Below are 12,677 nucleotides of genomic sequence, written 5' to 3'. Positions count from 1 at the left end.
CTGACTTACATCGCTGTGTAAAATTTCATCGTAGTATGAAATCAGGAAATGAGTTTAGTTAAGGTTGCAAGATTTGAGAATACGGTTGAAACAATCTAAGTTAAAGAAAAACATACAAAAAAGAAACGACTACTAACAATTTGTTAATCCTTAACTAAACGATTTCATAAGAAATTTAAAGAACAATTTTTAAAAACCCACATTAAAAAATTCATATTTCTAAATTAGGAATAATCCTATTTTTTTTTTTAAAAAGGATTAAAAAACTTAAAACCATATAATAATCTATATGAATAATTCTAATTTAATAATAATATATTAACACAGAATAGGAAGAAACAGGTTACTGCATTAAACCGGTCAAATAATTTATAAAAAAAAAAAGAAAAATAAGAAAACTAGTTAACGTACATAATCTTTTTAGTACTTACTTCGTTAAAAGAAAACAAAAAGCATAAGAAACATAAGAAGTAAAAGAAAATAAAGAAGATAGAAGTTTGTGAAAGTCCGCCATGGTACATGGATTTCAAGGTTCGACGAGCGTAAAAAAAAATAAAAATAATAATAAAAATAAAAAAAAAAATAGTAAAAAAAAAGAAGGAAGATTTCACTTCCTCCATTTTACTTGGTACTTATATTTTTTAACTTGCGCTGTATTGCGATGTTGCTTTACGTTGCCGAGTTGCATCATAGAGACAACTAACTACATACAACACTGTACGCGGTATTACTACAGAACGACTCCGTACGTACAACCGATGATGGCCTCATGCATATTTACGAACTTTTTAGACGCGCGTAATGCATGCACTTGTAGTAATGGTAGTAATAGTAGAGTAGATATAGTAACCGGAAGATGTATATCTATATATTCTAAGACACAGTTCGGTTAAAATAATACTAGAGACTTCTTTATCGGTTAGATTATAATAAATCATGTAGTATGTAATAAAATATAAAAGATATAAAGTAAACAACAATTTGTATACTATTATTAATAAACTTTTTTTAATTTTTTAAATTAATTATAAAAAATAAATCAGATAAAAAAAATAATTAAATAACTTAATTTTGCTGTAATATAATGAATATATTTATTATAAACTTATTTTTTTATTAATTCTACAACTTTTTCTTCCCGTATTAAAATTTAAAAGCTTTTATCAACTTAATAAACGCAGGATAAATACTTCAAATGACAAATATTAATTTAAATATATGAAACATGCGTCTATTATTATCGTTATCAACGACTGATAAAAACAAACTATCCTACAATTTAAAGTACTTCTAACGTACGTCTAATTTAAACAATTTTAAAACTGGAATAAAAAAGTATAAATATTAAATTTTATAACAAAATTCAAGATAAAAAGTTGTGTTTTCAATCACAAGAGAGAAATAAAGAAAAACATACCTATTATATGGGTGTATTATACACGTGAGAGGGAGAGGGAATGGGTATATCACGAATTTTTCCCAGGACTCATAACCAAAATAAAATTCCAATTTTTTTTTTCCTTTTCTTTGTTTAATTGAACATATCATTTTGTTCAAAATTAAATTCTCTGAATTTTTTTTTTTTTTAATTTATGTGTTTATTACTCATTTAACAAAGTGCATTTGGTTATAACTCTGGAACCAATGATAATATCACTTATGATCTATCATTGAAAAGCTCTCAATAAGGAGTTATTACTTCAATTAAGAAAATACCCAAAATCCGTTTTTTAGGATTTTGAGTTTTTTTGGATACTTTCGTTCCAGTAGATTGCAATAAAAAGGGGAGGTGTACAACTAGGTGTTAAAACAGTTCTAAATCTAAAATTTCAACATCCTATGGCTAATCGTTTTTGAGTTATACGAGATACATACGTACGTACAAACGTCAGACCGAAACTAGTCAAAATGGATTTGGGGATGGTCAAAATTGATATTTCCATTGAAATTTGAAAATCGAAATATTTCGTGATCACAATACCTCCTTTACTTCGTACAAGAAAGTAAAACCAGTGTTTTTTACCCCAATTTATTGGTTTTCTCTCCAAATTTCTCAAAAACTACTGCAGATACACGGTTCTGGGACCCATTTTATTAGAATTTTTGGATCAAAAACCATATTAAATCACTAATTCTGCCCTTAACGTCCTAAAAATTTCAGTACAACCTCATTTCACCGGTTTATCTATAATCCGAGAGAAATTTTTCATTAGCTGTAACCTCGCAAACTAGTTTTAGGAGGGCATATTATGAAGTTTTTCCATTAATTTCACGAGTAGAATATATCATGAAAGTCAAGGAGAATTTCGTGATACGTTATTTATACGCACACTAGTGTTACGAAAAAACGGTAATAATTTGTGGACGTAAATGAAAAAAAAATTATATAAATACCGGCCTGGAAACGCGCTTTGTTTTCGAGTTAAAGCTTGCAAAACATATTGCTTGTTTAAAGAATAAAATAAATGCCATTAGTTATACAATAATAGTGACATATTATTAAAAAATAACACAGTTTATTAACCCAGATAATAGATATATTTGTCGTACAATTACACACAATATTTCATCTTAGAAGAAAAGGACCCACAAGTTTATTCAAAATACAATTAAAATACTTTCTTTTAGAAAAAAAAGACTTATTCTGTTGATAAATATCTAAATAATACTAATTAAAAATAAAAAAAATTATCTCCACACTTTTCAATGTGTACATAAATATGTGTTGAAAATAAATTTCAATAACGGTTTCTGAATTGTGTATTATTTTTTATGTTTAATATACCTTAACATGGATTTTTATTTAAATAGCTGATATGAACTTTAAACACATATATTTTATATCTTCTAATTTATATTTTATCTTTATTGACGAGATCTATATAATGTTTTTTTATGTTGTAATCAAATGGCAGAAAGGCTCCTGGAATAGACGGAATACCTGTAGAATTACTGCGCAGTGCACGGCAGGAGGCGATTGATAGATTATACAAACTGGTGTGTAATATTTATGAAAAAGGGGAATTTCCGTCAGACTTCAAAAAAAGTGTTATAGTAATGATACCAAAGAAATCAGGTGCAGATAAATGTGAAGAATACAGAACAATTAGTTTAACTAGTCATGCATCAAAAATCTTAACTAGAATTCTATACAGAAGAATTGAGAGGAGAGTGGAGGAAGTGTTAGGAGAAGACCAATTTGGTTTCAGGAAAAGTATAGGGACAAGGGAAGCAATTTTAGGCCTCAGATTAATAGTAGAAGGAAGATTAAAGAAAAACAAACCGACATACTTGGCGTTTATAGACCTAGAAAAGGCATTCGATAACGTAGACTGGAATAAAATGTTCAGCATTTTAAAAAAATTAGGGTTCAAATACAGAGATAGAAGAACAATTGCTAACATGTACAGGAACCAAACAGCAACAGTAGCGATTGAAGAACATAAGAAAGAAGCCATAATAAGAAAGGGAGTCCGACAAGGATGTTCTCTATCTCCGTTACTTTTTAATCTTTACATGGAACTAGCAGTTAATGATGTTAAAGAACAATTTAGATTCGGAGTAACAGTACAAGGTGAAAAGATAAAGATGCTACGATTTGCTGATGATATAGTAATTCTAGCCGAGAATAAAAAGGATTTAGAAGAAACAATTAACGGCATAGATGAAGTCCTACGCAAGAACTATCGCATGAAAATAAACAAGAACAAAACAAAAGTAATGAAATGTAGTAGAAATAACAAAGATGGACCACTGAATGTGAAAATAGGAGGAGAAAAGATTATGGAGGTAGAAGAATTTTGTTATTTGGGAAGTAGAATTACTAAAGAAGGACGAAGCAGGAGCGATATAAAATGCCGAATAGCACAAGCTAAACGAGCCTTCAGTAAGAAATATAAGTTGTTTACATCAAAAATTAATTTAAATGTAAGGAAAAGATTTTTGAAAGTGTATGTTTGGAGTGTCGCTTTATATGGAAGTGAAACTTGGACAATCGGAGTATCTGAGAAGAAAAGGTTAGAAACTTTTGAAATGCGGTGCTATAGGAGAATGTTAAAAATCAGATGGGTGGATAAAGTGACAAATGAGGAGGTATTGCGGCAAATAGATGAAGAAAGAAGCATTTGGAAAAATATAGTTAAAAGAAGAGACAGACTTATAGGCCACATACTAAGGCATCCTGGAATAGTCGCTTTAATTTTGGAAGGACAGGTAGAAGGGAAAAATTGTGTAGGCAGGCCACGTTTGGAATATGTAAAAGAAATTGTTAGGGATGTAGGATGTAGAGGGTATACTGAAATGAAACGACTAGCACTAGATAGGGAATCTTGGAGAGCTGCATCAAACCAGTCAAATGACTGAAGACAAGACAAAAAAAAAAAAAAAATCAGAATAAATTAATTTATTTGTTACGAAATTTAACGGTTTCATATGTTTACTGATCTGAAAATTTGAATAAAATATGTCCCAGAACTATATTTACAATAAATTTTGAGAAAATATTTTGTAAAACACAAAAAATTCAAATCGCGAAATTTTTTTTTTTTTTCACATAAAATAACCTTATTAAATTGCCACTAAACGAATAAAACTTTGTACAACAAAGATTGTAAAGAATTTAATTATGAAAAATCTACCTAAACAATATCGGTTGAACATGAAGAAGTTAATGAAATTGTACTTTTATCAAAAACAACACAGACTGAAACTTGGTAGAAAAATTCTGTATTACAATTTTACACCGAAACCATTTTTACTTCCTTGTACAAAGAAAAGGAAGTATTGTTATCTCGAAAAATTTCAAAGGTTTTCAAATTTCAACTGAAATACCCATTCTGATCATCCCTGAATCCATTTTGACTAGTTTCGGCGTGACGTCTGTACGAATGTATTTATCTCGTATAACTCAAAAACAAAAACCGAAGATGTAGAAATTTTGTATTTAGTATTGTTGTAAGATCTAGTTGTGTACCTTTCCTTTTAATTACAATCGACTGAACCAAATGTACCCAAAAAAGCCCTAAATGCAAAAATTAGGATTTTGGACATTTTCTTAACTGCAATAATAAGCCCTCATTAAAAGCTTTTGAACGACATATAACAAGTGGTACTTATTTTCATCGGTTCCAGAGTTATAGGCGAATAATGTTTTAGTTAATGAAGTATTTGGATCTTATAAGGGAAAGGCACATCGGTTCGAATCCGACTTCATCTCCATTTTTTTTAATCTAAATATATTGATTTATTAATAATTATTAGACTCTAATTGTAAAAGTTTTTTTTTTTTTTACAATAAATAATAATTCAATAATAAGAATAAAAAAGGAAATATGGAAAAATATCAGACGTTATTAATAAAATAAAATTTTAAACTTTTTCATTTTTAAAAAATGTGTATATGTAATTTAATAGGCGTAAAAGGAAGTTATGTGGTATCCACATCAAATATTTTTTTCTGGACGGAAAACGCTTTCGCATTATCATCCCCCGGTACACCAAAACAAGAATAATTTTAATATTGAAATATATATATAAAATAAAATGACAAAGGAATTTTCTGGATGATACAGCTTCTTAAATATACTATATTATAAACAGGGATTATATTCAGCTGTAATAACTATTACATAATTTAACCCATCTTTTATTATCTACAAAAATTAAAAACAAATAGCAGAATCTATTTTAAAAAAAAAATACCAAATCTGTAATAGAAATTTTATAATCTATATCAATTCAATTCTATTACCCAATATTTATTGTTAAAAAATTTGAAAACTTAATTTAAAATCAAAAGAAAAAGTTAGTAAAAACATTTAAAATAATAAAAAGGATAATTTTATTAATACAATGAAAATATTATATAAATATAGAAAAGTTAATAAAAAGATTGTATGCAGTGCTTCAAGTATTTTATTTACACATGTTTGCATATTATTTGTAATGTATTACTTTTTTTCTTTTTTTTTGTCTTCAGTCATTTGATTGGTTTGATGCAGCTCTCCAAGATTCCCTATCTAGTGCTTGTCGTTTCATTTCGGTATACCCCATACATCCTATGTATTACTTAAACTGTATAAACGGTGAAAATTGAACGAATTAAAGAAAATTTCTAGTTATTTCTAAATTGCAAAATATGAAATATTCTTTTAAATTTGTATTATACATAACTATAAGTAAATTAAAAATTGATTTATGCATATAACATTCAGATTCAAGCATATTTTTTACAGCTTTCAAAGAAAGGTACAGTATTATTTTCGGTCGCATGGTGGGATTGGGGGGTGGAAACTGAAAATTGAATTTTAATTACGTTTTGAGGTGTAATAATAAGTGTTCTGCCCAAAGGCAGGTTTTCATATGACCGTCCTCCATTCTGCTCGATTCTGTGCTATCCGTTTCATTTTATAGTAACTTTTCCCCTTTTTATATTGTCTATCATTTTTATTCGTTTGCATGTAGGATCTAATCGTTAATCAAACGTATTTACAGTGCTTTGTGTTCTGAAAATTAGTGCGTTTCTGACTGCGAAGTAGTGAGAGTGTCAGAAAAAAAGTCGGTCTTATTGCGCAGAACTACGCAAGAGTTTTTTTGTTAATTAATAATGTTCACCTTAATTAGTCGTAACTATATGTATGCTTAATATATGAAATATTCAATAAATCCAACAATATCAAAGAAAATTTTCTACATCTTTTTCTGTTTAAAGTTTCAGAAATAATAATAAAATGCCTCCTAACATAATAAAAAATTGATAAATTTATTAAATAGAAAAAATAAAACACTCTTAGTTTTTAATTTAGTAATGGATTACCTAAACGCTACTGGAACTTTAAAACTTAAATGTACCGTATGATTAAAGACATGGTAATATTACGGGAAATCGGTGACGTATAAATTTCGGTTGAAAAATTTACTTAAAATGGAGCTACTAAATCTTTTTTCCAACTTTAAGAACATGGAGAAGTAAAAGAAAACGAAATTTAATTTGAAATTTTACGGATGAAAATTAAAAAAAATAAAAAGCATTATTAAAGGAATATTTAATCTTAATGAAAGTACGACAAGGAATGCAATGAAGACAAAAGGACCCATAAAAAATAGGAATGAATACGGAATGATGAAATTGTAACACCTAAGAAGTAATAATTAGATGAAGTATGTCGTTAGAAGTAAAGGACAGAAAATTGCGGGAAAACTTTGAAGATAAGAAACAAAGGTTTTTTTACAGTAGTATCATTCTTCAATAAGCTTTGATGACAACGATGATGATAATAATGATAAAAAGCTTTGATGATAATAATCAGATTTGTAAATCATCTTGTTAAGGGTTCCCGGAATGAATAAACACTACTTTTTTCATTACATTTCGTTTATACAATCACTCTTTTTTAAAATAGATATCTAAATATACGTTGGAAGTCGAAGCAACACAAAAAAGAAACCTTTAAATATCTGTAGTTTACAATACGTGATTAAAATGTTGTTTTTAAAAACATCCTTTCTGTAGTTCATAGAATAAAACACACCAGTTACATAGTAAGCAGTAAAAAGGGTACTTCCAATGATTAAAAAAACCTGTGAAAAACATTAAATTCAGGCGCCCTAATAGAACGCATGACACTTAGCCTGATTAAGCACAGATCACTTCATTTGACAACAAATTTACTCACTTATCGATCAAACCTTTTAAACAGTATTATTATAAAGGTTGTTAAAAAGAGTTTTTATTATATTAAAAAAAAAAAAAAATCAGATGAGTTACCCCACTTCTTTTTTTTTCTATAAGCTGTATATATTATGTACATCCATTAAACAGCCTTTACAACATAAAGGATGCTCGCTCTGAAGTGGTTTATTGTAGCTTTTTTTCCTATTAACCCTCACCAGAAACCATAAAAATACTTTGATGTAAGCGCTATAAAAGATTCCACACATACAAGTTTTCACGCATATACACACGCGCGCGTGCGCATACAAATACATACAATTCTTTTTACACATACCAAAGGTGAATGCGAATGTTTAAAAAAATTTTAACTCGCAGAATAGATGAAAAAAAATACAGATAAATCTCCAAGTTATTTTTTTTTTAATATCAATAAAAAAAAGAGTCGTTTCTTTATATCACAAACAAAAAAATTTGTCAAATAAATTACCAATAATAAATAAAATAGATGTACGAGTAATAATAAAGAAAAACTCACTAGATGGTAAAAAAAATTGGTATTTCCAGAATTGTTAATATAAATAAATAATAAAATAATTACTATTATACAGTGTCCCATATAAAACGCAACCCATCAATCACTCATTCCTGAAATTTCAAAAGTCCAGCTTACTTCCTTACTCGTTACTGAAATGGACTGGTCCAACATCTGAACATCACGGCGACGCAGTAGAACACTACCGATAGTAACAACAATGCAATCATAACGTTCAGTGTATTGCTAGAGACAAGATGGTGTTTTCGCTAGATGAACGTGTTTTCATTGTTGAGTCGTATTTCAGTACGAAATCAGCGGTTATTCTGTTAATAACATGGAACACAAAAAATCTGCCTCAGTGTTGAATACAGATACAGTAGCTGAAATCAAAGATCGATTACTCGCCTCGCCAAATAAATCGATCAGACGTTTGTCTGCTGAAATTAATTTGTCTAAATCGACTGTTCATCGGGTGACCAAACAATTACAATTACGACCTTATCGCATTCAAACGGTTCATCGACTTCTTGAGCCCGACAAAGAAAAACGGCTACAATATTTTCAACGGTTCCGTCGATTTCTGCGTGAGGGAATTAATTTTATGGATTCGTTATTTTTCACAGATGAAGCACGGTTTCATTTGGATGGCTACGTAAACAGCCAAAACAGTAGAATTTGGAGTGCTGAAAATCCCCACGTTTATCACGAAAAACAATTACACCCGCAGAAGTTCGGGGTGTGGTACGCGAAAATAATCGGTCCTATTTTTTTCGAGTACACCATTAATGCAGAACGATATCAGGATATTTTATTTCAGTTCATCGCACTCTTGGAAGAGGAAGACAGACACTGCTGGCTACAACATTACGGTGCGACATCGCACTACGCAGGTTCAACTTCTGATTTCGTCGAGGAATTCTTTGGTAATCGTATTATCGGTCGAGGCTTGTGGCCACCAAGATCTCCAGATTTGACTGCGGCGGATTTTTTTTACGGGGTTACCTCAAAGGAAAAAAAGTCAATATTGAACAAGCTGTATTAAATATCCAGCCACAAACTTTGAAAAAAGTTGCAAGAAACGCTGTAAAAAGAATTGAAGCTTGTATTCAAGAAGATGGCGGCCACTTCCAACAGTTACTCTAAATGTAAGGTAATGGATGGTAATAATAAAAATTACATTTTCATTTACACATGCCTTTTTATTATTTCAATACCTACCAATATAAGGTTGGGTTGCGTTTTATATGGGACACTCTGTATTTTCTGCCAAGATCGTTATAGTTTCTACGTTGAGTAATGTTTATCTTTTTTGGATTCATTTTTTTATCAGTTGTTGATGCGTTTCGGAACTGCTCCATTATCAAAACTTATTGTAATAAAATTTTCTGTTTTCTTTACGTAATATTCTTTTTTAATGACAAATGCTACATTTCCTTTATCTGATTTTGTAATTACTGTAGTTTCTTTAATTTTCTGTTTTATATATATTTTTTTTTCTGTACGTTTGTCTTTTTTTACATATATTTAATTTTTGTTAATTGATTTTTAATTAATTATGCTGCTTTTAATTAAATGCCTTGCATGCGTCTGTTCTTCTACCGATATAATTTCTATTGCGTTCTTTATATTTATAATGTTTTATTACTTCTGTTCAAGTTCAAAATTTTTTTATATTAAAAAATGTTAGTCCTATATTTAGCATATTTATTTCCATTAAAATTTACGTTATCTATGTTAAAGATTCTTTGGCGGAATTTAATTTTTATATTTATTCCGGTTTAATTTTTTTTTTTTTTTTTGTTACAGTTGGTTAGAAATACAATAAGTTTTGGCAATAGAAATGGTTCTGAAACACGGATTTTGTATCATGTGATTATTAACTGTATTATTGTGAGAAAATTATTACTTAATTTGATAGTAATTTACAATACTAAAATTAACTATAAATAAAAGCAATTAATATCTGAATGTAAAGTGGAGGACATGAAAACAGACACAAAATTATAAAATCAATTTTCTCCATAACTCGGCTATTTGTGAACCGATTTAAAAAAATAAAATGTCTATTTGATCAAAATAAAAGACTTAATGTTTTATAAAATAACATAAATTTTGATAAAACTAATATTTATGGAGATATAACGGATTGAAAAATATACTTAGCCGCAATTTTGTAATTTGCAAAGGTATTTGAGTCCTGATTTTTTTCTAATTTTAAAACTCTATTACCAAGACGCTAATCATATATTAATGTGATTCATCGATCCAAACTTGAGATATAAATTTTTATATAAAAATAACAAAATAGGGGAAGAACGGAAGAGAAATTGCCATTTTTCCTAAGGATATTTTTTGTTTTATTTTACAATTAGAATCCGGCAACCAACCCAACATTTTAGAAACATTCTGTGTTGATAAAGTAATCAGTATTGTTTAATAGTAAAAAAAATCATAAATAAAATATACAAAAATAAAAAAAAACTTTTTAAAAGCATTAATTTGGAAATATATTTAGAAAAAAATAAACATGAAAGTAGAAGATGATTAAAATTTATTTTATTACTGAAAAACTTATCAACGAAGTAACATTTTATTTTTATTTTGTATTTATTAACGGAAACATAATTTAATTTGAAATAAATTGATTTGAATAGACGTTTAATAATTTATTAAAAATATAATCCGAATCAAAAAAAAATCCTGTTTAACGTAGGAAATTCGAAAATATAATAAACTCATAAAATTTCAAAATTTATAATATTTATTAAAACTCAACCTATAAAAGCGGTATTTATGATCACCACACAAAACATTTGAAAAGTTTATTTTTATGTCTTGAAAACTCTTTCTGAGTTTTCAAAAAGCTTTAATATTATAGTAAAATAAACTCATATAGACCGTAGTACACGTAGGCATAATAAAAATGGGTACTTACATATTAACGCCACCGCAGCTACAGCTTTATTTAAAAACAAAGTAGTCAATCGGATTTCGGTGGAAAATGGGCCGATATAGAGTTTAACATAGATTCAGAACAGTCTATTAATTTTAATAAATGGTTATTATTTATATTTATTTATTTTATTAACCAAACTTAACCTACACTCGCTTCGCTCCCTAACCTTGACTAATTAACAGGAGTGTTTTGATTATTTAAATAATAAATAATTGCAGTAATTACTGAATTTATTAAATAAATACTCAAAAACTTACGGTGTTAATTAGTCAAGATTAGCGAGCGAAGCGTAGGTTAAGTTTGGTTAAATTATATTTATAAAATAAATATATATAAATAACCATTTATTAAAATTAATAAAGAGATTTTCCACCGAAATCCGATTGACTACTTTGTTTTTAAATAAAGCTGTAGCAGCGGTGGCGTTAATAAGTAAGTACCTAAAAATGTTTTAAAAAAACAATGTTTTAAAGCAAAGCAATATGAATTGATCATTTCATATGAATTCAATTCATAATTGATTCAATTAATTGAATTGTTGCAAAAAAAATTCAATTTATTTATTCCATGTGAATAAATGTACTCTAATTATATTTCATAATCCTATAAATTAATAAAACACGCAAAACGTTTACAATTCAGGCAAAAAAAACGTTTTATTATTATTATTTTTGTAATTATTGTTATTATTATTATTACAGTAATTAAAAATTACTTTTTAAATATAACTAATGTAAAAGGCGTTTAAGAAATGGAACGCATTTTGGAAACCTGAGATTTAGAATTGCAAATTTAAAAATTTATTTCGTTTCAGATTCAAAGAAACCACTCAAATGTAATACAAACGCAAACGAATTTGCAAACAGATACAAAAATGGAAAGAATATGTGCAAATTAACTATTCAGTCAAGTATGGTGAACGTATCCAAAACTAATCTACATATATATATATATATATATATATATATATATATACACTTAACTAGTAGCAACAGAATACATTAAAAATAAACAGATAGGGTATATACTTGGCATGTAGAGTAGAATTGTTACATGGAAAGAATGTGTGTCCTGAGAAATATTAACACAATCTCATCTCAGGTAAGCCACCCACGAGTATATTTATTTTTATATATACATATGAAGTCTGCCAGTATAACATCGCACCAACACTTATAAGCATAATAAATACACGCGTTCACACATACACACACAATTGATTCCTTTCCTACAAAATTCTTATACCAAAAACATCTAAGAACCTTTACTTGCGCATTGAATAATTAATTACGTTTACCTACATTAATATACATATTCCATTACAATATCCTTCAACAAATAAAAATAAATAAAAAGTTATAAGAAGAAAAAAACTATTATTATTGTATTTATAAATAAACATATACTGTATAATGGTTTTATAAATAAATAAACTCAAGAATAATGAAAACATTACGCAACTCCTGTTTAATATTAAACCTCTTTCGCGCAGAGATGTAAAACTTTCAGGATAT

General features: G+C 28.0%; 1 protein-coding gene across 1 annotated transcript in view; it reads right to left on the bottom strand.

Annotated features, from left to right (window-relative positions):
* The window catches only part of LOC142332992 (GATA-binding factor C-like), a 380,666-nt gene that overhangs the window by 247,390 nt on the left and 120,599 nt on the right, over positions 1-12,677 (bottom strand). The window lies entirely within an intron of this gene.

This window comes from Lycorma delicatula, chromosome 12 (genome assembly GCF_047948215.1).
Source record: "Lycorma delicatula isolate Av1 chromosome 12, ASM4794821v1, whole genome shotgun sequence".
Taxonomy (NCBI): domain Eukaryota; kingdom Metazoa; phylum Arthropoda; class Insecta; order Hemiptera; family Fulgoridae; genus Lycorma; species Lycorma delicatula.
The sequence above is the reverse complement of the archived record's forward strand: the minus strand, read 5'-3'. Positions and strand labels throughout refer to the sequence as shown.